Genomic DNA, 27100 nt, shown 5'->3' on the forward strand with positions numbered 1-27100 from the left:
AGATATTCAGATAAAGAGCAAAGACATCATGAAAGTGAGTGTTGCTGGGAAACAGGTAGTGGGTCCTTTGTTGAAGAGGAAGCTTCCACCTGTTTCACCCCAGCTCAGATCCATCTCGTGCAGGTTGCATGTGTACAACACCAGAAAAAGCAGATATTTTCTTAAGCGAACTGTGCACAGCACGATTGCATACATGTAGTTATTTACGACCACTTCTACCACCTAAGTGCAGCTTTATGTTTTGCAAGCTAATTTATATTGTTGTTTCCGTGTGGGTCAGAAACCCACAGATTGTGCTTCACAGTATCAAAGAACGACAGCAAAAAGAGGTCGCATTTCTGCATGACACGAATATAGACGTGTCAGAGCATATGTGAGTGTGAACAACAACACATCTAAAAGCATGTGTCCGCTTAAGAGTGTGTGTGTGTGTGTGTGTGTGTGTGCCCCCAACCTCAGTGTACTTTTTCCATCACACCTCTATTAACTCTTTTTGCCATCAGCGTAGATCCATAATATCTCCATGTCTCCTGCTCACAGCCATCAGCAGTTCAATAACACAGTCAAAATTAAGGTTGTTTAAAAAAAAAAAAAAAAAAAAAGATTCTCAGATACTAATAAATATAAATTTTACCATCAGATTAGACACTTATTTGGAACAGCCGATATTAAATCGGACGATTCTTTTCAGAAAGGATGGACGTTCATATTACCAGCTACACGTGAAGCCAATCAGTCGCTTTTATTACTGATATAATCTTTATTCACGTACTTTTCTAAAGGAGAATGCTCAAACAGCGCTACAAAGACAGACATGCAGTGGATTAATTAGTTTCATTTAAAGTACGTCATATCTACGTCAAGTGCAGCATATCTGTGGTGATCAGAGGTCATGCGCTTTTCCTTTGTGCCATCTAAGTAAGCAGTGAGGCGCTGCATTAGTTTGACTACATTTGTTTGACAAATCTTATGTAAAGGAGATTGTGACAAATGAGTTGATATGCGTGATGTTATTTTACCAGTTTGAAATGAAAACAACAAAAACTAGGAAGGAATCAGTTCCCTGGAACACATTTATACTATTTTTAACCTTAAAAACTTCCAGATGCTCAACTTCCTCATCAGAATTCTTCACTTCCAAATGAGACGAGTGCTGACTTCTTGCTTTCATTTATGATAAGAAAACTTTGTCGGTTGAACATTATCATGTGTGTAGAACATTGACTGTAGTTCAAAATTCAGGCTTTTTATACCTGCAATAAAACAAAACAAATGACCTTTGTCAAATATTGCAACTGCTGTTAGTTACGCCTCTGTTTAAAAGGAAGGTAGGAGGTCAACAAGCTGAGAGATCATTAATAGATAACACAATCATTACTGGGTAATACAGTCAGCCCTTTAGCTTCAAGTTAAATTCTAATATCAGCACTGATAAGCCTGGGACACTTTACTATCAGGTTAGCCACTTATGTGGAGCTGCCAGCATAGAATTGTACATGTTATAACAAACAGTGTTAATTTATTGGGATAAAACTATTTTTTGTAACTAAAAAGTGTTAACAGTTCTCTTAAAGTTAGACGCTCAGGTCTCATCTGGACAGAAACAGTGGCAGTTTACATTACCAGCTACGCATGAAGCCAATCAGTCGCTGGTAAAATCTTTATCTTAGTTATATTTTTTAACGTTTTTCCAATAGAGACACATGCTAACAAGCCTGAGACAAACTGAAAGGCAGTTTCATGAAGATTGGTCCAGTAATCTAGGAGGAGATAAGGACCATAGATACACCAAGGCCACTCTAAATGAGGCTTTATTTATCAAGCACAAATTCACAACAGTTGCCTCGAGGTGCTATAAAGACCCTCCAATACTGGAGAGAAACCCCAACAATCAGATGATTCTCTATGATCGAACTCCTGGGTAAAGCAAGAAGGAAGAATTCCCTTTAACCAGGAAGACGCCTCCAGCAGAACGAGGCTCAGGGAAGGTCAGATGTCTACCGTGTATGTGAGGTGACGAAGAAAGGAAGGGGGGGGAAGGAGAGCATTGAGAAGAAGGTGAAATCTCAGTTAGATTTCCTCAGTAGACTCAAAGATAGATCAAGTTTAGCTAAATGGCTCTAAGAAACCAAAGCACATTTTTCCTGTGCATGATTTATTTTTCCTCCAGAAATAGCAACACAAGTAAAAACGAGTCCTTGTCTCCAACTCTAAACGAGCTCTTGATGCTAAACTACTGTCAAAACAACAGACTTCCACCAGGACACCAAGAAAACTGACTGCATTCCACGTTGTGCTTATGTGTCAAATGTCATATGAAGAATCTTAGACATAGGCAGACGCTGTGTGTGTGTGTGTGTGTGTGTGTGTCTCTCTTGACTCAAAGACAATAAAGCCCATTCAACTCTGGAACCACCTCCTGTCTCTGAAATAGTGCTGTGTCACAGCTGCTGGTGGGGAGGGACTGTGTGTGTCCGAACAGCCACAAACACATACACAGAAAACTTAAAAAGCCATCTTTGAATTTAAATTACATCAATGTAACCAGCTCCAATAAAAAAAAAAGTAATGTGACTGCATCAGTACATGTAAGATTTTTCTAACATAATCTCTGTGTAGCTTAACGATCCTAAAATAACAATAGGTTGACGTGCACATTCAGGCATGTCACACAGAGGCTGAAACTCAGTTTGACTGATAGAAATCATTTGCTAAAAAAAAATTTGTTTAACTTAAAAATAGATATTTTATCATAAGGCATGGTGTGCGACCTGGACACGCAAGCCCCCGAACACACTGGGTCTCTCGCACAGCCTTTCTGCACAATCTGTCCTCCCTTAGCTGCTGATAGATAATAGTTGTGGTCCTGTGACACCCATTTCAGCTTTGTAGGTATGTGAAATCCAGTGCAAATGGGAGTGGTGTCAGTTTACGCAACCTTGACTGCACTTTGTGCGGTAAGCATTAAGAAGCATTATAAAAAAATAATAACTTAAAAAAGGAGACAGGAAGCGCATGATTGTTGCGCGGGGGGTTGCTGTTTCGCTGGAAACGTGCATCGCACTGTATAAAATCCATGGGGACAAAAAAAGTTTAATCAGTACACTTTTTAGCATAACTGTAAGACTGATGCCGTACATGTCACTTAATCTGACTTTGCTGCATTTCCTCTTTTTGTAATTCTTAGGAAATTAATTTAAGAATGTCACAATCGCAGGACAAAGCTCTTCTGCAAAGGTATTAGCTGAAAAAAAAATAAAAAATAAAGTCATAAAACAATGTATTTAAGCTCTATTTATGCACGCATAATATGTACCATTGTTAAGGTTTTCTCTCGTATCCTGTGTTGGGATTCCCAGAAGATCATGTCACACTGAGATTGTCTGCGCTGTCAAATTTCCCAATTTTGAACATATGGACGCCAGATCAGTTTTACATTGAAGTGTTTTAATTTTGGTCCAAAATACAAAAAACAGTCCTGGTCAAGACCAAAGCTTACTTTAAAAAACATTACATTTCAAATTAAATGTATGAATATTTGTATGGACATAAACATCTGGAGCAGCCTTTATAGTGCAGCTCAAATATTGGCTGATAATTTACCGAAGTGACTGTTTCAGAAGGGCAGGAGTCAACTGTGAATACGTAGTTTCCAGTTTTTAGCTTTACTTTTCTTTAGGGAGGAAGCAAACAGCTAAATGGGAAGCAAACAGCAGAGTTTATGGTTTTATAAATTACTCCAAAATTAAACGCAATTTAAGAAGAACAGTTTCTTAATACACCTTTTTGAATTCATTTAAGTGTCTCGCTAGAACATGGTTTAAAAGGGTAATGCAATATCTTAAGGCAAATTTTGTCAAATTACTTTTTAATTTTAGTTAACCTCAGTCTCCGTAACGTGTGTGCATTTGAATACAAGGCTTTTCATTTCTACGTAATGCTACTTTTAAAAATAGTGTCAAGAAAACTCTCTACAGGTGTAGAGCAGCAACAATATTTATAAGAAAAACCCAAAAAGTGAAATACACAAACCAAGAGCAGCTTGAGAGGCTGCCTGGGTGTACGGGGGGAGAAAATACATTTCCTAGAAGTGGATTAAAAATATTAACAGAAAAGATTTTGTTCCCAGTAAAACCACAGAAACCTTTAGCCAAGAGTAGTGAAACTCATACAGACTACTATACAGCCAACTACCTTCAGAAAAAAAAAAAAAAAAAAATTGCTACACAAGGTTATAATAAAACTTTCAGAGTATGTTTATGCTGAAATTAATGATAAATGAATAAAAAAAATGAAGGTAGAGTTTATGGTGAACTGCTAATGTCAGTGAAGTTCAGATTGCATAGCTAGCTAACACTAGCAGGCTAAGGCTCAGCGGCTAAATTACATCAACTATGAGCAACACAGGGAAATTTAACAGTAAAGGGTGAAATGGGCTTTCAATTCTGAATGTTAAGATCTTTACAGCGTGGAGAGTATTGATAAAACAAAAAGGAGTTTTGTTTAAGTTTATCAAAAAACAAAACAAGCACGTTTCAGTTGTACGACTTCATCAACGCTACCAAAGTAGACTCATTAGTGAGTTCCAATATTTTGCTAGTAGCAGTAACATGAATGACCAGAGTTACAACAAAAATGACCACACGTATAAGCCACATTCAACCGGGTGGTACCACTAAATGCTGTAAACCCTTGTGTACCCCTGCTGCTGTCACTACCAGCGGTCAGCGGTGAATACTATGGTTAAAGACACGGATGAAACTTTATTAAAACATAGACAGCTTCTCTTTTTCGGGTAATTAATTAGGTGACTGGATAAGTTGTTGTCTCAAAGATTGTCAGACACTGATCTATGTGCTATGATGTGGAAAATGTTATAAATACATAAATTCATGTTTTAATTGAGAACTAATTATTTACTTTGTAAGACAAATTTTTGAATATAATCATTAAAAATGCTTAGAGTACCAAAAAAGAAAAGGTACCGCTGGGTATCGATACCAAATTCCAGGTAACAGCATTAGTTCAATTGTGAACAGTACCAAACCCTAGTAATGTCACTACCACTTACAAAGCAATAATGACTGTGCTGCTAAATGGTACAAGATACATTTGGCCATTAGGTCTATACATCACAGAATCATGATTCTTCAGACATGCATGAGAGGGGTTTTTATGCTCCGTACTGGATGTAAGAACACTGCCAGGATTTAACCAAAGACTAAGTTTAAGTACAGGATCTAAGAACTTTTTTAATGAGGCCCCTGGCCTCGAGCTTCCACGTGTAGCTACAGAATACAAAGCAGCAAGCTGCTATCAAGGCTTTCCTCCTGGCTGCGGTGCACCGAGGGTGGGCAGGAGTTTGGAGATACACAATGAATAAACAGTAAAATCAGGTAGGAGGAAATCCACTGAGATTCAGTGAGGATAACAAACAAATGACCTGTGCACACACACACAGTCACAACATCCAGCAACATTTCTTGAGGGGCGTGTAGCAAGCAGCTTTAAAGAGGGGCTTTCCTGGGCAAACTGAGGTGAAGTACAGCTTTTCCAGTTTTTGCAGCCTCCTGCGGCATTGTGTCTGTGTGTGTCTGTGTGTGTCTGTGTCTAAGCGTTTGTGTGATCGGTAAGCACTGGGCCACTTTCCCAGATGAGATTCTGGGCTGGAGGATAATCCTGATGAAAATGTCTTTGCTTGTCCTCTCCCTCTCATTCTCTCCATCCATTCAGCCGGCCGTCCATCCGCAGACAAAGAGTTGGCCTTCATCTTCCTCTCCCACCCTCGTGTTCACGTCTCACCTCCCTCACATTACTGGTGACAGCCTCCTCATTGACGTACGCATCTCTCAACAGCCAAAATGATGTGATGTGATAGCCATGTGTCACCCTTACAAATCTCATTGAATCACCGGACTGCTTTATTTGTTGGTGAATATGAATCATAATCCCCTCCTCCATCTCATATCTGTGGCTCTAATAGCCTTTTTTCTTCTTTGTTTCCAGTCCAGCTAGGGCTGTGCGATATGACCAAAATCTCATATCCCGATATAAGACGTTCCGACGACGATATAAATCACAAAAATGTAACATTTTCTGTAAATTCTGTGAATCTCGGGCAGCTCGACTTGCGTGAAGTGTTTGCAGCTGGGCCTCGTGTACCTGGAGTTGAGTGTTTTAACCGATGCATGAAACTATACATTTTTAGACGCAAGTTGTAACGGCCGGCGTTTTCTTTGTGAGTATTTATTACACGTCGTGCTGCGGGGAAGAGCCTGTTCTAACGTTTGAGTCTAAGGTTGATTTTTTTTAGCACCTGACGGCTCTTTTTTACTTCTCATCCGTAAACACTCTGCATCCTCTTTCACGTGATTCAGTTTATTTTAATAAACAAGCGGACACGCAGTGGTTTTACCGTCGTTGTTGCTAACAACAACGCATAAAAACAGGCGCTTGTCCGTCTGTAGTGTGGTTATATTAAATATAAGAGAAAGAGAGAACTTTAAGAAATTAATATAACCACTACAGTGACTTTCAAAACGATGAAAAAAAATATTGCCGTAAACAGTTTATTTTGCGACACCACGCAACAAACAATAGCGTCAAATGAAACGATAGACGTTTTTATATCGTCATCCGATATATATCGTTATATCGAACAGCCCTAAGTCCAGCCTAAAGCCTCATCTGTGGTCACCGCATCCACTGTTATATGTGACAACTGTGGCGTCATCGCAGCCCTGTGACGATTTGTCAGATTTGCGTCAGAGTGGCTGCGGCCTTCGCCTGAATAGCAGGTGTCGCCACCCACAGAAAATCCTTTTCAACCTCAGTCTGTTGCAGCATCTCGGTTATCTTTATATATTATGAAAATCTGACTTCCTGAATCACTGAGTCGTTAAGTGAATGGCTAATTTGCAAAGTAGATAATGACAAGGCAAGCTACAAACAAAAAGCAAGTGATGAGGAGCATAAAGTCAGAGGCTTCGCCCTGACAGACCTAAGGCATGTTTCGGTTGAATTTACTGTTCATTAGGGCTGCCACAAACGATTATTTTGATAGTCGACTAGTCACCGATTATTTTTGCGATTAGTCGACTAATCAGATCATCATCCATTGGACATACAGCGTACAGCTTATTGCACCAGCAGCATCTGGTCTTATATAACTATCATTCGCTTACAGCTTGAAGTGTTTGTGCTAACTAAAAATAAAGACAAGATGGTAGTTTATTAATTTTTAATGAAATTTGCAGATTGTTTCGGTGAAGTTTAATAAACTCCTTGCTTTCTAAAATATAACAGGACACCGGAGTATATTCTGGAGCATCTCACACTTCTGATAATCAGCTGTCTGCTTGACAGTTTTAGCTGTGCAAAAACTATAACTTTAATCTCAGCCAAACCGATTTACTCAGGAACAAATAAAATACTAAAGAAAGCCAAACAATAACATTTTTAAGTTATCTAAGTGACTTATATATATATGTTTAACCTGACTAGCGAAAGACGGCGGTGGGTTTGAAAACGATTTTCCGGGAGTCCGGTGTTCTCACGGCTCTAGTTAGCCTAGCCCCCGCCTAGCTAACGAGCTAGTGGGTAACAGACGTCTCCGAAAACGTCGGAGCGCTTTTGAAAATATGTGGTGTCTTGATAAACTGAGCAGATATTTGAGGTTTACACAGCTACATTCTCGCCTGAAAATATGTTAAACGTTTATTTTGTGACCCAGAAAGAATAATAAGAGTAACATTAAAACTAACTAGCTGCCGCCATTGTTGACAGCTGCGCTATGAATTCTGGGACACAGCTTCTTCTTCTTCGGGGTTTAACGGCAGCTGGCATCCTTGTACATGCAGTGCTGCCATCTTCTGTTTCAGTCCGTTATTACACTCTTAAATCCTACTACTCATTCCTGCGTCCTTTGTGATCTTACAAAGCTTCAAACGATGCGTCGACTATTAAATTAGTCGTAGACGATTTTAATAGTCGACATAATCGTGACTAGTCGACTAATCGTGGCAGCCCTACTGTTCATGTACCCATGCTCAAACATTCCAAGTCGTAACTGAGCCTACGTTTTCTATATTTTCCTCTATATAAAATGGTAAGTGGGACTAGTAGGAATGCATACACTGCAGCGCAACGACACACGTAAAGATTGGAAACCCACTCGAAGAATTTTGACACATAATTATTACGTGTGGTTTTCTCTGTAATGCAAATGTGCACATATGCATATTTGACCTGCATGACATTAGGGAACAAAAGTGACCCCAAGGGTCAAAATAAAGTCACTGAAATGATGAAACAGTGTTTGCACACAAAGTGAGTTTTTCACCTAAATACACAGATGTCGTTTAATCTGCAAAACCGCCAAAACTGTGCTTACCCAGCAGAGAACTCGATACTTTATCTCAACTTCCTCTTTTTTGTTCTGGATAGCCAAATGCAAACCATCTGGGTCCACAGCACAGGCAAAACACACAGAGACATCTCTGCATATTCATTTCTGACCCAGGCATGAACTGTGCGTCATTTCCAGCTGGCATACAACTGACACCCACCCCCATAAAACGAGTGGCAGTGGTACATTCCGGCACTGCAGCCTTAATAAACACACATGCCAGGCTGAGGGCAGGTCAGGACCATTTCCTCACCTAGGTGGGTCTCCTGTCTCCACAGCGTAGACGTGGCTGTAAGGTGACACTAAGGTGACCGAGCATGGAAGAGGGTAGGGGAAAAAACAAAAAAAAAACAAAAACAAGAAAAACAGAGAGGGCGAGAAGTGGGTGAGAGAGAAAATGGGGCGATGAAGAAAAAAAAAAAAAAAAAAAAAAAAAGGAAGCGATACATGCTCAGGGACAAACAACTTCTATTTTGGCCTGCCGTGTGTGTCTGTGTGCAAGAGGAGGGGTGAGGACATGAGGGGAGAAAGTGCCTTTTTTTAGAACGGGGGAGTACCAACCAAACAGTGTGAGGTAAGGGACAGACAGGGGAGAGAGGGAGAGCAAGCAAGAGAAGGGAAATGTTGCTCCTTTGATGGTCAGTACCATCCGTGACAAGGAGCAGCGGTACGAGGAGTGCTCTTCATACACCCACACATACAGCCCAGCCGCACTCAAGTTTGACCTGCCAGAGCAGAAATCCATATTTAATCATCACAACAAGCACCCTAAAGACCCTGCCTGGGAGACAGAGAGTGTGTGTGTGTGTGTGTGTGTGTGTGTGTGTGTGTGTGTGCGCGCTTTTGAAGGAGGATTTATTAACTAGAACCAGCACTGTATTATAAGTCTGAGCTTTAAAATACAGCATGAATAATATCTCAGACTCTGTGAGAGATGCCCGTTGGTACAATATTGATTAACACACTTGAGAAGAACAAGTTGTTTTTTTTAATTAATCCGAAGATTTGTTCAGGACGAAAGCACCTTCAGCTTCTCGTAAAACTATTTGCATCGGAAATGAGTCCGACAGCAATCTTTATAGGCTAGCAGATGTCACAAGACAAAGACTGCTGAATGCTGCTGTAAGCCAAAGCAAACAAAGGCAGAGTAAGCGCACATACGACAGCGAGCAATAGTCGGGTCTCGGTAAACAAAGCTCAGAAGGCTGATAAGTCAAGCCTTCAAATTTTCATAACCGGTGAGCAAGACTCATATATGCTTGAGAGACCTTTGTACATGCATACAAGATATCATTATGATATTTTGTGTGGTAACATTGTATCGATACAGGGACACCAAATATCGCTATTAATGATAACAAGAGGGCTCGTTTTACCTGCTAGGAAGCAACCTGTCTGCAAACAGTTGCATTCTTATTTGGACTGATTGCAATCACTCTCAGAGAGATGGTCCAGTGTTTGCAAATAATCCACCAAATTGTAAACACAGATTGCCAACATGTTGCCATCAGTGTGAATGAGTCTGTCAATGAGTACAAGTTGGACTCTACTTAACTGTCTGCATGCTGGTTGTATTCTGGTTATATTTCTATTAGTGCTGTCAGCGTTAATCTCGTTAAAGTCAAGTTAACACCATAACCGCATTAACGCGGCAAATCCCAGTTAGCGAGTTACTGCAGATTGCCCCGTGCGTGGGGTTGCATGGCGCCACAAAGTTTAACTTTGTGGACAATCTGTAGTTGGAAAAAAGCTGATAAATTGTAATATATGTTTTGCAATACACAGTATAATCACAGATTATTAAAAACTGCAATAATATCGTGAAGTATGTAACAATTGTGCGGTGTCTAATCTAATGAACTGGAAAAGAAAGACTTGCAGAGCCTGCAAAGCATTTGATGAACTCTAAATAAACCAAGTGATCAAAAATCATCTGACAATACATAAAAAAAAACTTTTGCAAAATGACAACTAAAGCAAACTAAGGCTGTGTGTGAACGTCCCATCCTGCACTCGCTATCATGAACCTATCACCATCAGGAAACACTGCCTTCTCTGTACGAGGTGTGAAAGTTACCACATTAACACTTGCTCGTCACTTTCAGCACAGCAAATTTACTGCACGCGTAAATTAACAGTGGCACGCAAAACAACCACCGCGTGTCTTTCGTGGCGAGTGAGCTCTTTTTCTAGTTTGCAATGAGATTAAAACAGACACACTGTGGGGGATCCAGAGAACCGAACATTCATGATCCGTAATTAGATACTGACAATACTCGTTGCCATGAGCGCAAATATGGCGTGCAAACACACAAACACACAAAAAAAACAGAAAGAGAGAAGAACAAATATTGTATTATGACTGTCTCTGTCACTGTGGAGAGTTTCTGTGAATGAACCTGTAAGAATTACTAATATAAAAGTGACCACTGAAAGAAGGCCGCGCGACAGGCCTACATCAGGGATGGCAAACTTGTTTGACATCGTGGGCCACACACAGCCCACTTTGATCTTAAGTGGGTCAGATGAGTGAAAACGCTTCCTTCTGTTATTGTAAAGATGTTTAGCTACTCAATGAGTCCCTAAAATAACATTAAAGAAGATTTCAGCAGCGCATCTCACTTTTTCTACATGACAAATGCAGAAAATTACAGCAGTAGTTCTGGCAGCTCAGCGCCCAGATTGTCCTGTATTTATGAAACAAAGTTTTTAGTGATTCATCAACAGACGATGAAAAAACAGAATCCTCTGCGTCATTTAAATGTCACGTTGCTGCTTGTTGCCCATTATTTATTTCCTGTCAGTGTGCATTAACGGCCACGGTACAGCTCTTTATCAACAGGAAACGCTGTAAAACGGATTCAAATGCAGCAAAAACTCCACAAATTTAAAACCGCCGGTGTTTTTATTTAATAGACCTGGCCTCGATCACTCACTCTCTCTCACACACACACACACACACACACACACACACACACACGATAGCTTCTCAGCTCTCAGCATAGAACACCAGAGCGCCACCTTTCACCTGTTGAGCTGCGAGATGTTCTTTTTATCAGCGCAGCTCGTCGCGTGACAGCGACAGTGGCGGGAAAACTCTGTAGCTGTTCGTTCATCCAGGCATCAAACACTCCCCGACCGTCTAATGAGGACTGGGAACACTCAAGCCTAAGGCGAGGTGGGGGGGTGCACCTTCCCACTTCCCCCAAATACCCCTTCCCGAGTGCTGTCTTTAAACACTTGATCCTGCAGCACATGTGGGCAGAAGGGGCTGATCGTGATGCAGGTATGTGCAGGAGATCTGGATTAGATTACACTGGATAAACACATGAGAGGGATTCCAAATCAGCACTCTCCTTTTTTATCCACGTTTCATGCAACGCTCAGTCTTTTCTAGGGCAGGGTCTGTATGCACACGGCGTGAAATAAGATGTCAAACAAGGAAAGAGATGTATGTGTTTGTCAGACTGACTCTCCAGGAATAGTGGGAGCACAGCCAGCAGGCCCAGCCCAGTGAGTGAGTGTGCGCGTTTGTCTACAGATGCCAGATCAGAGGTGGAACACAGCTCAATTCCCCCAGCAGCAGCAGAGGCAAGCTGTGCACGTAACCTGCTAGTGGGGTGAGCTCAGTACGATCTTCACATCCTGGAAGCTGGGACGACTCCAGCTTGTGCACAGCACAGATTACAGCCATGGCGGTAATGATGCAACATAGATATTGTATGATCCAGGTACATTTACACTGATTATTTTGAAGCTTTTCCTGCCGTGTTGCTGAGTCGTTTACCCGCCGGCTGGAGGAGACAATGGCTTCTAACTGCTTTAGTGCTCGCCCTGTGCCTCAGCACTGAAAACAACGCACTCACAACAAACGGAATAAAGATCATGTTAGCAGTAACTGCTGGGACCAACGTGGCCTCCAGGATAATTCGGCTTCCCTCAGCTCCAGTTTCATCAGCAGCACTCCTCAGTGTGGAGGTGAGCTAGAGTTACTCTAAGCAGGAGCCAGTCATCCTTTACATTCCCTTCAACATCGTTCTCCATTTTAAACCCGCTCAGCAGGAAACTTGCTTCCCCCAAACGAGTGATGGCGACCGGGATCCATTTACATTCATCCAGCAGCTGCTGAACCGGGCTACAACTGTTCCACTTCAGGAGCGTGCAGAAAATGTGGCACGGGCTAAAACTGCATGCTCCAGAATCAGAACTAGTTTCAGTTGCAACACTTTTTGGTTACCACTTTTGACACTTCTCACTTCATCCCTCACTGCACATGCACGCGTTTCTCAAAGATCCCTTCAAGACCCGTTTCAGATCACTTTGAAAACAGCTCTGCTTAAACGGCGCAACATTCTGGACCCCGGTCCACCTTGCAGGCCACTTTAAAAAGGGGGCCTGAGGAGGCATTCACACAAACATTTTTCAGGCTTCTTACCTCAACCCGCTCTGTGCCCTCACACACGGTCACGCTGAACTGTGAATTTGTCACTTTTTGCTTTCACTTCTTAGGCTGAAACCCAAGAAAAGCGGAACTTTTCAAGCAATCTGTGAAAAAAAAAAAAAGAGGTCGAAGCAGCTGCATGTGCAGCCAGCTGTTGGGCATCAGGAAGTGACGATGGTGGCGGCGAGTTAGCGCATGAACAGAGCTGGCAGCAGGCAGCTGGCCTGCTTCATGCTGAGTGCTAATCAAAGCTCTGTTAACTTGGTGAGCGACTGATTGGCACTAACATGATCACACCTGTTGGGCACACCCACTGCCAGCAGCTAAAGCAACACATGCAGGTGGCTCCACCCTAATTCTGAAAATAGTATTCCTTTGTGTGTGTTTTGTGGGTTGTTGCACTACCCGTGTTTACATCCACTCTACTGCAATACTAGAAAGCCAATCCTAGTGAACAAAAGTCAGCCAGCTCTTGCTTTGTTTGGGATTTTCCTTCGTTCATGCAAATCTGTCTTCACTGCCCTTTTGCTGTCCTTCAGTGGCGTTCGCACACTGCAGGATATCAGATGTCCGCCTCCATCTGCTTATAACAACAAGACTGGTTTGTGGCCGTTTCCTGCACACATTCTCGCTTTTTAAAAAAAATTCTTATTACAAATTTCAGCGCATTTGACTCAAGAAGCAACGGAGAGGCTGCCGTTTCCTTCTGAGATTCGAGAGCGTCAAAATCCTTCTCGAACTTGATCTGCAGTCAATGCAATATTATCATTACAAGACATTTGACTCTTGGGCGAGTTGGCACTAACAGCTGATTTCCTAACAAAAAAAGGAAGAACAAAGAAGAAAAGAAAAGGGAGAGCCTTCGAAACAGGATGTAGTGCAACAGGAAAAAGGCTGCTGATCTGGGCGCGTAAACCCAGATCACCCCTGGCAATTTTAACTGACAGCCTCTCTGTGTGCCAGCAAAGCCATTTGTTTCGGCCTTGCAACCTGAGTCGCAGGCTGGGGGGGGTGGCGGCGGGGGAAGATAGAGGGCACACATTAAGGAAAAAACTGTATGAGAGGAGAAAAGGATGAAAGAATGCATGCTGATTGAACTACAGAGAAGAGGTTTTGTGTATACTATAACCTAAAATTTGATCACGTTTTGAAAAAGCTTCAGCATTCCTCGTATTAGAAACCGGGCGGATGATGGGACCAGCAGCGAAGTTTGTTTTCTGCTGCCGCTGGGAAAAACAGACAGAGGACAAATCATCTGTCGGTCTGCGTTTCGCGGCCTTAAACGACAGGTTCAACGCTTATTCGCCTCTTTGTCAGGAGTTAGACACAAGTCAGGGGTTCCTGCATTTGCAGGGTAAAAAAAAACAAAACGTGAGATTTGGCAGATTAGGATTTACCCGTAACGGTCGCGGCACGCTTCACGTTTTCGACTCCCTTATCTGAGGTTTCCTCTCTCTTATACGTGCCAGTAAAGCAGACCTGAAGAGAAACTCACAGCGTATGAGCGACAGCGGGAGAAATCTCTTGAGTGTGCTCTTAATCAAATCTGGCAAATGATGCGAGCTTCAGCTGTGGGGCTCAGGTGGATCTGCCGAGTCCAGGCAGTTTTTAAGGGCCCCCCTCTCTCCACCCAGCCCTACCGAGTACTAATCCCTCATCCTCACTAGTCATCCAGTGCATCCGTTCGCTCCCTGTCTTGCTCGCTGCACGTCTTCATTCTGACTACAGTGTGTTTCAAACCCTTTCAGTTTCTGCTCCTCCTCCTGCAAACACTACCACCGTTACCACACACACACACACCTCACAGACTCTTGCACGAGGCCCTGTCTCTCAGCATCAGCATCAACTGTGAAGTTAAAAGGCCAGCATTCCCGTGAGAGACGGTCTTTGTTGATGCTGCTGTTTGAAACGTGGGGCTGTGGGATGTTTGTTAGGACATCGGTGGACCATTTGAACGCACGTCGTGATAACTGCAGACAACCGCAGCAGCAGAAATCCTTCTGTAAGCTGTAAGCATGGTGAGAAACTTCCTGCTGCCCTCTAGCTCAAATTCATTTCCTGCCTGCTCTCTTTACACCCTGCCAGGTACTGATCTGGTACCAAACAGCTGCCAGGAAAAGTCGAAGTGTTAGCCCACTATCTCACTGTGGATTCAACTTAGACCTGCTTAGACCAACTTAGAACTTCTCAAATTTGTGTCGTTACTAAACAGACATTGTAAAAAAGAAAAAGCCCAAAAGAAGCATCTTTATCCTCGGAGAACTGAATGAGAGCGCTCATCACTGACGCACCGCTTCGTGTAGTCACACCTGGGATCTGCCAGGTAATGCAGTCTGCTATTGTTGCACCACAGAGCCTCTCTAATGGAGCTACAGCCGATTAATTGTTATGCTCCAGAGTAACGGCTGACGTATTGAAACAGGAAGAGGTTTACTGTTTTCTTTCCACAGAACTCTAATAGTCAAAACCTTCGATCAAGCTCACGCAAAGCCTGCTCAATGGTGGATCAGCTTATTCAACCCCGTAGTACTCGCACCCCCACCGCAGCAGGGTTGGATATCCCAAAGCACCAGTCAGGGAGCAGCAGACTCACTCCTGTGGGAAATTAGAAAAGAATTCAGCTAGCAGAGGTTGTGTTCTTGTTTTGGTTTCACTTTAACTCTACTTTCCATGTCTCGTCATTCAGTGAAGGCCTCAGCTGTCGCAAACAGAAGTCAGCTGCTTGGAAAAGGATGATTCAGACCTCTAAGGTCATGTGCTGGGAGAACTTTACGCTGAGCTGTGAGCAGCGGTGACAAGACTCACGGCTTCCATCGTTTCAGGTGTTTGAAACGGCTGAAATTAGCCTCTACGGAGGTTCTGCTCTCATTCTTCCTGTTAAGAGGAGTTCTTCTGTTGCCAGCTGATTGCCAATTGGTTCATTCCGTTATGCTGCCCGATCTTTACCTCACAATTTAGACAGCCTGAAGAAGAGTACTGTTGGGAATCTAATGGATGTATCTTAATGAGAATCAAATGCCAAAACCTTAAAGTTCCAGTGCACCGTCAACCCACTGAGTGACGTGAAACATGAGCACGATTAGCCTCAGCTTTAGTCTTTAGCATCTTGTATCGCTGCTTCTTTGAGGCTGATACATCTCTGCACATATTTCGCATCTCCTTCCAGTGCCCAGAATGGCCAGCAGACTAGCCTGTCATGGTGCTTGAACATCAAGTCTAACATACACAGGACAAAACATTTCCAATGAACCCAGTAAGGAACAATCATGTCTACACATCTGCTCCTGTCTTCTTCTGTTTTCAGCAACTTCCACAACCTGACTCGGGCACAAACACACCTTCTTACATTGCAGTCTTATACCCTGGGCTCAGTGCAATGGCAGGGGTCTTCTACACGTCACAACCCGCCCCTGCCCACCCCACCCCTGCACACTCCCCGCCCAACCTCCACATCCCGGAATCAACATAAAGGGAAAAGACAACAGGAAAGAAAAAAAAAAGAGTGGAGCATCTCTTACCCATCTGTGCCGGATGTCTTTCAGAGGGTCATGGTGGATGAGAGCCCTGCTGATCGGAGTCGAGCCTGTCGGTTGCACTGCAGAAGCCACTATGCCATCGCATCGGTGATGCTGGAGACTGGCTGATAACTGGGGCCGGGGTCTCTCTCTCTCACTCTGCTGAAGGCGGGTTACTGTGCGGTTATCTCGCCTTCGCTGTTTTTGTTTTTTTCCTTTATCCGCCGGATCGGATGTGCAGATAATCGTCCCAAGCTGGACCCGACTGGGGGTGGGCGGGGGGATCCTATGGGTGATGGCTCACAGCCTCCTCTCCTAGCTCAGCCCCTGATGCTGCTCCTCAAACAGACACGAGCAGCGGTTCGCCCCACAGATACTCACAGCAGAGGCACGGAAAGCAAAAGCCAAACAGCAATAACGTACAAAAATAGGATGGAGACGGAATGATGCGAAGGGACTCGGGGGTGTCACTAGTGTCGATGGTGCTGGTGGTGCCAGGCGGGAGATAGAGGGGGTGATAGCTGCTTTCTGCCGCGCTGATTGCCGTTTTCCGTCGTGTTTACGAGCCGCTGTCGCCTCCTCCCTCCGTCTCCTCGGTCTCTGTCCACGATGCGTCCCTCTCTCTCCCGTCCTCCGCGACGCCTTTTCCGCTCACAGGAGGAGAAGAACCCCCGCTACTCCTCGGCGTTCACGTATATTCTCATAATCTGCCCTCTATTCCTCTCGATCGGAGCTGCGAAGAGCAGGAGGAGGTGCAGATGAGTGTGCGTGCGTGTGTGTGTGTGTGTGTAGGGGGGGTGGGTGGCGTTGGGGGGAGCAAGTGGAAGAAAACTAAGGGAGCGGAAGGAGGAGCCCCGTGAGGAGAGAGCTCCTCCCCCCGTTATGCTGCTTATCAGCGGGACGGAGGGGGCGCCCATCATGAGATTTGAAAAATGAGATATGACCGTGCAGCGGCTGGAACATATAAGACTGTTATTGCTGTGACCTCACCTGTGATCCACGCAGAGCTCGCCTGTAAACGCTGCCTGTATTTAAGACACCCCACCCCCTTTTTTTCTGCAGAACTGCAAGAAAACTGTATGTCCATATAGCAGGGACCCCGTGAGGCACACCAGACCCTGTTGTTGGATACAGTGTGAGGAGACACACACACCGACTGCTGTCAGGCAATGTGATGTATGTCCTGAAGGGGGCGCCAGAGAAACAGCAGGTTGTAACTCGGAGCTCACCTCGGGCAATGTTGCCCTTCAGTTAAACGCAAACGGTGCAGCTCTTATATTCGTTCAGTGTTATTGAACTAGGAGCTGGTTATGTGTAAATAGTGGAAAAAGTGGAACATAGGGAATTTTTCTCCCAGTTTTAGTATTTTTTTAAAGTAATAACATGTGATTTTCAGTCATGAGCGGGTTAAAATGATGGCCCAGTTCAGTATAATACTATCCATTACACATGTGTTTAGATAGCTGAACGGCCGCTTTGCTGCTATGACAAATCCATATTTGGCTCTTTAGGCACCATTAAGTGCAGAGCTGGATGTAAACCTGCACCTTTCCCAAACAAATCCAACACATATACACTACACTGCCCAGTGTCACCTGCCTTTACACACACACACACACACACACACACACACACACACACACACACACACACACACACACACACACACACCATTTTTAATCCGTAACTATTCCTACTCTGTTTTTTTAATTCCTGCCTTCGCCCTGGCTTGTTTTCTTTTCATTTCTAATCCTACTGCCTTTTATTATTATAATGTTTACTATTAGTAGTAGTAGAAGGAGTAGCAGCAATCTCCCCATTGCTTCCAATTGTCCCTCTTTTCTCCAAAGTTATTCTATCAGTCTCTTTTGTTGGCTTCCTGTTTTATTTTGGAGGTTACTGTTACTGGTACTTCCTGTCTGGCCCCTGATTCCCTCATTCCTTCCACCTGTTGCTCATTGCATGCACCTGTGTTTCGTGTGTTTAGCATGTGTGCGTGCGTGCATCCTGAATTCCCTTCCCCATGTGTTTGTCGTGCTCTTCCTTTCTTCTGGCTGATCGTTGCCTCTGTGCTCATTCTGCCTGTTTAGATTGCACATTTCTGTTGGTCTTCTTGTTTGTTTTTTCTTTGTTTTGGCAATGTTTAGACATTATGTAGACTTTGTGTATTTTTTTTTTTTTTTGGGTATATTTATCAGCTACAACAAAGGCTCACTTCTGATTTAGTGTTCTGCGTCCTGTATCTGGGTCCTCTATACGCCACAGCTTGCACATATGCAGACTTCAAAACTTCAAATTTGATGTATGCAGTAAACGAGGAAGAGCTGAAGGCGTGGGACGATGTATTTCTTTTTCTAAAAATCCCTTTAATAATGATGCTTCAGGTCAGATTTAATGTAAGTGTGCTGATTATGTTTCTTTATCCCTTTATGGCAAATGAATTACACTCAGGATATGAGCGTAGGTAGGAGGAGAGAGTGTCTGCTACCATGACTATCAGCAGGCAAACAAATGCAATGTTTAGCATCTGCTGAGAGCTGGAGTGTGCAAACACATTTGTGTATCATTAACATTTTTTTAAATGACACGATTATGTTCTACGCTAGTATGTAACAAAAGCATGTCTATCTGGTTTTGTGATTACTCTGTGCCACGCAAGAGAGTCCAGGCAGAAGCTAAAGTTGGTTCATCCTGAGTTATTCTGCACCAAGAAATGACAGATGTGGTCAGAATAAGCACACAAAGTGTGAGTCTGTATCTCCATTGTTATCGTCAGCTACAGTCTTCATAGTTTGTACTTTACTAACATCATGGCTCTGGTACCGAACAAGTGTGGACAAGCGTTGCACGTCGAGCCCCTCCCTTATCCCCACGTCTCTATTAAGACGCATTACATGCAAAATAAATAAATAAATAAATAAATCAGAGAAAGAATTTAAAACTAATAAAAAAAATAAAATATCTAAAGTTTCCATTGGTTTAATTAGCTTACCAAAGTAAATCTCAAACAAACACAAATGTTTTTTTGGAGAAAAAGTCAAATTCCTGCATGCACACAGTGTGAAGCGTAAGAGTTAATCTAGCAAAAATTAATGGCTATCTGTAATAAGCTGGTTATTGTTCTAACATGTCTACCAACTTGTGTCCTCCTCCTGCCTGTGGCAAAGGGTGGAGGACTATTCATGCTATTTGTGGCTATGCATGCTTGAATAAACTGGAACAATAAACTGCACCGACCCTTAAAAGGAAACAACCTCCGAGGGGTGAATGTTCCTCTTTGTCACATTGCTTAACTTAACTCAGGGTTTCACTGAAGTCATGCAGTGAGACCAGGCCCGAAAGCCTCTTGCTTAAAGAAGAAAGAACATCTCTGCTTGTTCTTTTCAAGACTGACAGAAACAGGGGAAGTGATTCCTAATGCACCTAATGTGCACATTACAAGCTCACGTTGCACAAGTTTGCCTCAGTACCCGAGACCGCCATCGCTTCAATGTAGATCTGTAGCCTAAAGACCTTCACACGCCGAGCGCGTTTAGAAAGAGACGTAAATCAGAATGTCAGTGAGGTAGTTTGAGCTGTTGTTATCAGAGTTAGCACCAGAGCAGGTAGAGAGCTGATTGTCCAGAGAGCAGCGCCTGGTAAAACAGTATTATTTTATGTCTATATAAGTAGCAGTGCGCACTTTGATCTACGAGTCCACTTGTTGCCAGTCACTGCCAGATTGCAGTGATCTGATTGGTCAGATCTTTTTATTTGCATGTGAAAAATTGGAAACGTTTACTCAGTGGGTGTAAACAGCTGCATTAACAACAGGTGAGTCAGAAAAACATTTTGAACCCATGAATTTTTTCATGAATCTTACACGTCCGGTGTGTAGATGCCTTACAGCAATCGAAGCTGTGAGTTACAATAATAAGAGGCTCAATGAGTTGATCACGCAAACGTTTTTATACAAACCGATGCTGTCAAGCATCAGAAGCTGCCCTCTGGTTTCTACTTCATGTGGATAAACAAAGCCCGCTGTCCTTCACAAATTTAGTCCAGGGTTTTTGAAAGGAACACCTGAGAGATCTAAAGTCAGCTAGTATTTCATCCTTTGTACATCTGCCTGGCGCTAGCAGGTGTAACAAAGGATTTACATATCTCCCCAACTTTGTGTGACTTCACCCGTTTCCATTTTAGTTTCAGGTTACACTTGAGTCCCTTTTTCTGAGACTCGGGTCTCGAGGGAGCTCAAGGAGTCTAGATGCTCATTATTTGGCAGCTGTGATATGGTTCAGATTTTAAATAGCCTGTGATCCATTGCTTTTTAACAAGTGTCTGTATCAGTAAGCCAGTGAAGTTGGCAACATCTCTGCTTATTAGTGATACAGTAAATACAGCTGGATGCTAAGCCCCCTAGAGCGTAACATCCCTCATAACAGCCTGAGATCTTCAACCTCAAAGCCTCACTTTGTTCGCCCTCTGAGCAATCAGCAGCCACTGTGGGGTGGGGGGAGGGGGGTTAGAGACCTACACTGTGTCTGCACTTTAAATATTGATATCAGCCTGTCAGCAGTCTGAGTGCGACACTTTTTTTTTTTATGGCTCACACCAGAAGTCTGTCCTGTCTCACGAAGCAGGATTATGAAGATGCTTTTAATGATAGCTAGAGCCAAAGCAGATCTGACACATACTGTCACTCTGCTGTCGGGGTCATAGCTTCTGTTAAAGTACCCAAAGCTACACCCTCTGATTCATCTGGGTCAATCATGGGTACGTTGGCTGATTTCAGGGATTATTTTATGCTCACTGCACTAAAACTGTCTCTGGAAAAACATATATATGTCTTGACCCTTGTGCCTTACCATGTAACATCAGCAAAACTGTGTTAACCTGGTTACTTTCTGCAAGTCGCTGGAAAAACTGGTATGGTTAGGGTTAGGCTCTGTTTTAAGCCATGAATGAAACAAGTGTTTTCAGGAACTATGAGATGTTATCTTTTGGCCTTATAGTTGTTAATAATTCCTTTCAGCTTTCCGAAAATAAGTGAGAAGTCTGAACCAAACCAGGTCACTGCTATCCTGGTCGATGTTAGGAAGTTCTGCACGTAACAGAACGTGTTCAGGGCTCTAACATGAGCACAGAACAGGAGAAACACCAGCGTGCCTTTCCAGAGGAAAATCTACCGGGTGAACCAGATAGTCATTTAATCTCCATCTCACATCCAGAACACAATCACACCTTTATACCAGCAGATTTAAACGGTTCATGAAACTGGAACAAAACAGTCTCTGTAAATATAGAAAAGCCAGAAAAGTCTCAGTTTAAAAGAAACGGGACAAACAAAGATCCAGTTCTCAACACGCATCTCATTTTCACAGAAGTTTCCTAGAATGTCTGCACCCAAGGCAACACACACAGGATAAAATATTCAGCAAAAGACTCTTCTCAGATGACACCTTTGTTCCAAGTTTTCCTTGGATACAATTTTAGGGCGACAGGAATCTGGATATGGAGACAGAGCGAGAGCACTGGACTTTCCAGACGGATATAGTGTGTAAACCAAATACAAGGGAAAGATCAATGCTTTATGAGACAGGAAGAGAAGCATTTAATTGCTTCTGTTTTTTTCATGGAGCCAGGGTGTGGTTAGGGTCCCGTAAAACCTGAAAGTCAGTCATCTGTAGGTGGATTTGTAATGTGTTCAATGTGTAGGAGATTACTGCTGACTGGGAAACGCTTCCTGCGCTTGCTTATCACTATTGCTCGGGGCTGTTTGATTACGAGGGAAACGTTACGAGTGGGGAGACAAAAGGGCGGAAAGAGAAACTGAGGACTAATTTCTGCTCTTCCATACTTCCAGTGACTTTTTCCCCCTTTGTGTTCATCAGCACACTCTGAACGAGCAGGTTTTGCTGTGTCGTTTACTCTGAGAGACAAAAGTGTCAGACTTCATTACAGCACACAGGAAGCATTTCAAAACGCTTGACAGAATAAAAACCACAGAACTTTCTCACGCTATCAAAATAGTGGCAGACGTGCTGTCACGGCTGCATCTTTTTAAACACACGGACTAACAGCTCTCCGCTTTTCCTCCACATAGATATTTCAGTTTGCGGCGTTTTTAAATATTAAAGTGGTGCATGTTTACCTTTCCCAGTTTTCTCCTGCCTCTCGCAGCCACAGTCAGCGGTCCAGGATCAGGTAGACAGCGTCCTGTCTGTTGTGCTCTCTTTTTTTTTTTCCAGGCAGGTAATGAGCTCTTCCATTAAAGGTGAGAAGTATCAGGTGAGCGTGGGCTGAACAAACACAGCATTCTGCAATCTCCTTGGTCACAAAGTACAGCAAATATTACACTCCAGTGGTTTTGCTTACGCCCTAAACACACCCACGTGGTGATGGTCTATCAAGTCACTGTTTAACACCATGCCTGAGAATGTTAACAAAACCTGAGGACACGGTATGATGTGCTGTGGTGACAGTTACTGCTCTTCTATTTTTTTTTAAATGCTGAATTACAGAAAGAAGAGGGTTGAAAACATATTTGATCTACTGCACAATGGTTAATGGTTATCAACCGACTCACACTATAACCAGGGTTTGCCTCTCAACTTCATTTAATTTTACAGTACTCTGTTTTTGAACAGATGGGGTAGCCTGACCTCATTTTTATCTGTAGTTAAATCAACGTTAAGCTACTGCTGCAGGAATCATAAAAACAACAACACAAAAATAACACAAAACTATCGATTGTCACGTATTTTGACTCAAAAACATGTCAACACCTTGTTTTTTTTTTACAGCACTTTTGACTGACTTTTATCAGATGATCTTGAAAAGGTTTGTTTTTAAGATAACTGCGTAAGCACTGCACATATCTTTATGTCGAATTGCTGAGACTACTTGAAGTAAAACTTGTATGCAGACACCTGTTCACACTGACAGTTTAAAAAGAATAAACCTCCAAAAACTCTGTATGTAAAGGATGGAGGGAAAAATGGAGCCAGTGCAGAAATGACTGACTTGCCTACCTTACCTCATAAAAAGGGAGTCAAAGGCTTGTTTTACCATAAATGTCTATAAAACCTTTTTCTTTATTATCCAGAGGAATCGCCTCCCTCTTGGTATAAAAAAGAATGCAGACTACAGTCGTTTCCTCACTGGCTCCACTTTTTACACACAGAGCTTTCAATAGAAACAAGGTGTTGACAATGATGAATCATGGCTCAATGTTCTACAAGTTTTTCCTGTTTTTTGTGACCTGCTGCTTCATAGTTTAAAGTTGATTTAACTACAGATTAAAACGAGGTCTGGTTACACCATCTGTTCATGTACATCTGTGTTTTAACACGTTATGCGTTTCCTTAATAAGGTTTCTGTGCCTTTAAAAGCATTTTTATAAACTTTAATAGAATTCAGCTTTGAAACATCGATTTCTCTTCGCTTTCTTAAGCGTCCGCACATTCTGCTGCTCTCTGGCTTTAATGTTGCTACACAAGCGTAATTAGGTTCTTAGTCAATCACATGATTGGGTATAAAAAGAGCATCTAAGAGAAGGACAGTTCCTCAGAAGTAAAGATGGGAAGAGGTTCACCTCTGTTCAAAACTCTCTACAAAGGGTGGGACATATTTCTTCTGCAAGTGAAGACACTGAATATCATCTGCAATACATAATATCACCAAAAGATTCACAGAATGTGGAGAAATCTCTGTGAAAGAGACAAATAGTGCCAAAATACGATCTCTGCCTGTGATCTTTGTAAAAACAGGCATTATTCTGTGACAAAGTTTGTGGTGCCACCACAAGGTTAAAGCTCTGTGATGCAAAGAAGCAGCCCTATGTTAATACGATGCAGTAACCCCGCTGTCTCCTCTGGGCCAAAGCTCATCTAAAATGGACTGAAGCAAAGGGGAAAACTCTAGTTAGATGAATAAATTGTGAAATTATTTCCTGGGAACATGGAAATTGGGCTTGTTATCCGAGGTCAGTTCTGAAACGCTTCCATCAGCTTGTATATCTGGAAAGGCACAATCATTGCTGAAAGGCATAAACAGGTTTTAGAGCAACATTTGCTCCCATCCAGATAATGTCTCTTACAGGGTGGGCCTTGTGAAGTCTTAAGCAAGACAATAACAAAACCACATGCTGCATCTCATATAAAAGCATGGCTTTGGACTAGAAGAGTCCTGGGGTTAACTTTCAACAATTTGGCCCACCATCAAATGAAAAATTTGACAAATTTGTTTTATTATAGTCGACAATTAATAAAACATGGGTGTATGAGACCCTGCTACTGTCACCCCAAGACTCACAGGTACAGCTGGGCTAAGACCTAGACATTAGAAACTCGACAACAAGGAGCTAACCTTGGGTCACTAAAGCAGACAAATATTGCTTATATATGCTGAGAAAAAAGTGGATGAATTATTTCAGAAAGGAACAGCTGTCATCCTCCAAGGCCACACATGCCTACATCTGGCTCATCCTGCAACCGCATCAAACAACACAGTCGGTCATATTTTACACGACACAGTACGTTGCTTCTTCAGCAAAGCAGCGGCAGCAAAAGGGACACAGTATGCACTGTGATGTGGGTCTGACATTCAAAAAATAAATAAAAATGGTTGATTGTATAGTAAAGTAGCAAAATGCCAATAACACTCATGGCATGAAATGAAGAATGAAGCTCGTCCAGAGTCCGAAAGTCCACACGAGGAATCTATTGAGATCCACAAAGAAACTGAAATTTGTTTGGATTACATTCGCTGAGCTAATTGTGATTGAAGATGGAAGAAAAACAAGAGCCAAGAAGAGGAAAATTATTCAGAAAAAGCATGCAAGTTTTTTTTTCCCCACCAAAGATATCAGCATGCACTCCTCCGGCGAAGAAAATCAATAACTTTATTAGCATTAACAAATTAAAATGTGCAAGTACAGGGAGTGTAAGAATCATCTGGAAGACAAAGCAAGAGTTTTAAAGGTTGGCTGCAAAGTAATCAATGTACATAATCAATATATGTCTGCGGTTTGATTCATAATTTTAAGTGGTGAATCGGGAAAGCTTGTTTTCTAATCTATAACGGCGTGTAAAAACCTGCGGACCAGAAGGTTGTGTTACAGGAATTTGACATGTGACCATTAGTCAGATATGAATTCATGAAGTGGGTCTTTGTTGTAACCTTATACATAAATTTAGAAAACCACTTTTTTTGTCAGAGATATATGATAGGAAGAAGAAATGGCCACTTCATTAGGTGCACCTCACTGGTGCCTTCAGAACTGCCTCGGTTCTTGGAAACAGTCCTGGAAACATCTCTTAGAGACTTTCATCCATATTGACATGATAGGATCACACAGTTGCTGCAGATGTGAATCTCCTGTTCCATCCCATCGGTGCTTTGTTGTACTGGGATATGGTGATTGTGGAGGTCATTTGAGCACAGTGAACTCAGCGTCATGTTTAAGAAACCACTCAGAGATGATTTGAGCTTTGTGACAACGGTGTGTTATCCTGCTGAAAGCAGCCATCAGAAGATTGTCAGTAGCAACACTCAGATAGGCTGTGGTGTTCAAATGATGTAGCATTAAGAGGCCCACAGTGTACCACGAAAATATCCCCCAGACCATTACAGCCTGAATTACTGATACAAAACAGGCTGGATTAATGCCTTTATGTTATTTACACCTAATTCTGCTCCTGATATCTGAGGGTTGCAGCAGCTCAGGAGACTCATAAGACCAGACGACATTTTTCTGATCTGTTGTTCAATTTTGGTGAGGCTGTGTGAATCGTAGTGCCAGTTTTCTGCTGCTCTACATGTATAAATGCACTGAGTTGATGCTATGTAATTGCCACCGGGTTGTGGTCTTCAGCTGTTGTAAAAAGTGGTCATTTGAGTTACTGTTCCTTCCTCTCTAGCTATTCTCCTCTGACCTCTGCCATCAACAAAACATTCTTACTAAGAGAAATGCCCCTTGCTGCATATTTCCAGAATTATTTACTATTCTCTGTAAACTCTAGATACAGCTGTGATTGGAAATCCCAGTTCCTGAAATACTCAGACTCTGGCACCAACAACCATGTCAGATGCAAAATCACTTAAATCACTTTTTTTCTGATGCTTGGTCTGATCCAACATTGGCCAGTGAGTTTATATTTAACTACTCACTAGTGAAAGCCAAAACACTTTTCATACAATAGGTATGGCAGCTGTATAACTAGATTTAACATGGAAGTAAATAATATTTGTTAAAGAGTTCCTAAAGTCAGTCAGCACTTCATTAGCGAGGCGTGTACACCTGCTTAGTTTTGCACTGATATGGCCCCTCCAGTCAGGATTTCATTTAATGTTAGCGTCCGAATCACCTCTCTGACGAGGACCCAAACCAGTCGTGGCACATGGCTGCCCTTGAGGCGACTGTTGATGTGATTTGGCTTTATACACATAAAACCGGACCCTCCTACAGGACTTTTGGGGCTTTGATCGACGTGAATGGAAAGCTGAGCAGATATTTGTTGACTGCTATGTGAGCAAAGCTTTCAAAGTGCATCCATAAGAACAAACAGAGGCTTCAAGCAGAGTGCAGTGAAGATCATTTAGAAGTCTCATTGCCAGCTTGAACTTTTTACATTTCCATGAAAATGAGCTTTTAAACGAGCAATTAGCAACATTCCTGCGTTGGCTTTGATACCGAGCACTCTGCTGCGGTACAGTTTGAACTTGTGACTTGAGGGTTTAATGCGACACGATTCT

General features: G+C 42.6%; 1 protein-coding gene across 6 annotated transcripts in view; it reads right to left on the reverse strand.

The window, feature by feature from the left end:
* The window catches only part of mgat3b (beta-1,4-mannosyl-glycoprotein 4-beta-N-acetylglucosaminyltransferase b), a 64585-nt gene extending 41610 nt beyond the window's left edge, over positions 1 to 22975 (reverse strand). Inside the window, exons 1-2 of one of the 6 annotated variants that reach the window (XM_080303190.1) lie at positions 22497 to 22974; positions 16367 to 17096 (exon numbers count right to left, since the gene is read on the reverse strand). The gene's annotated coding sequence lies outside the window, so the exon portion shown is untranslated. Of the gene's footprint in view, positions 1 to 12842; positions 13382 to 16366; positions 20768 to 22496 lie in introns of those variants that run through there. The other 5 variants (XM_080303189.1, XM_080303188.1, XM_026171829.2 and 2 more) reach the window with 5 other exon arrangements.
* Between the last annotated feature and the right edge of the window lie 4125 nt (positions 22976 to 27100).

Source organism: Astatotilapia calliptera, chromosome 6, assembly GCF_964374335.1.
Source record: "Astatotilapia calliptera chromosome 6, fAstCal68.1, whole genome shotgun sequence".
NCBI classification, from domain to species: domain Eukaryota; kingdom Metazoa; phylum Chordata; class Actinopteri; order Cichliformes; family Cichlidae; genus Astatotilapia; species Astatotilapia calliptera.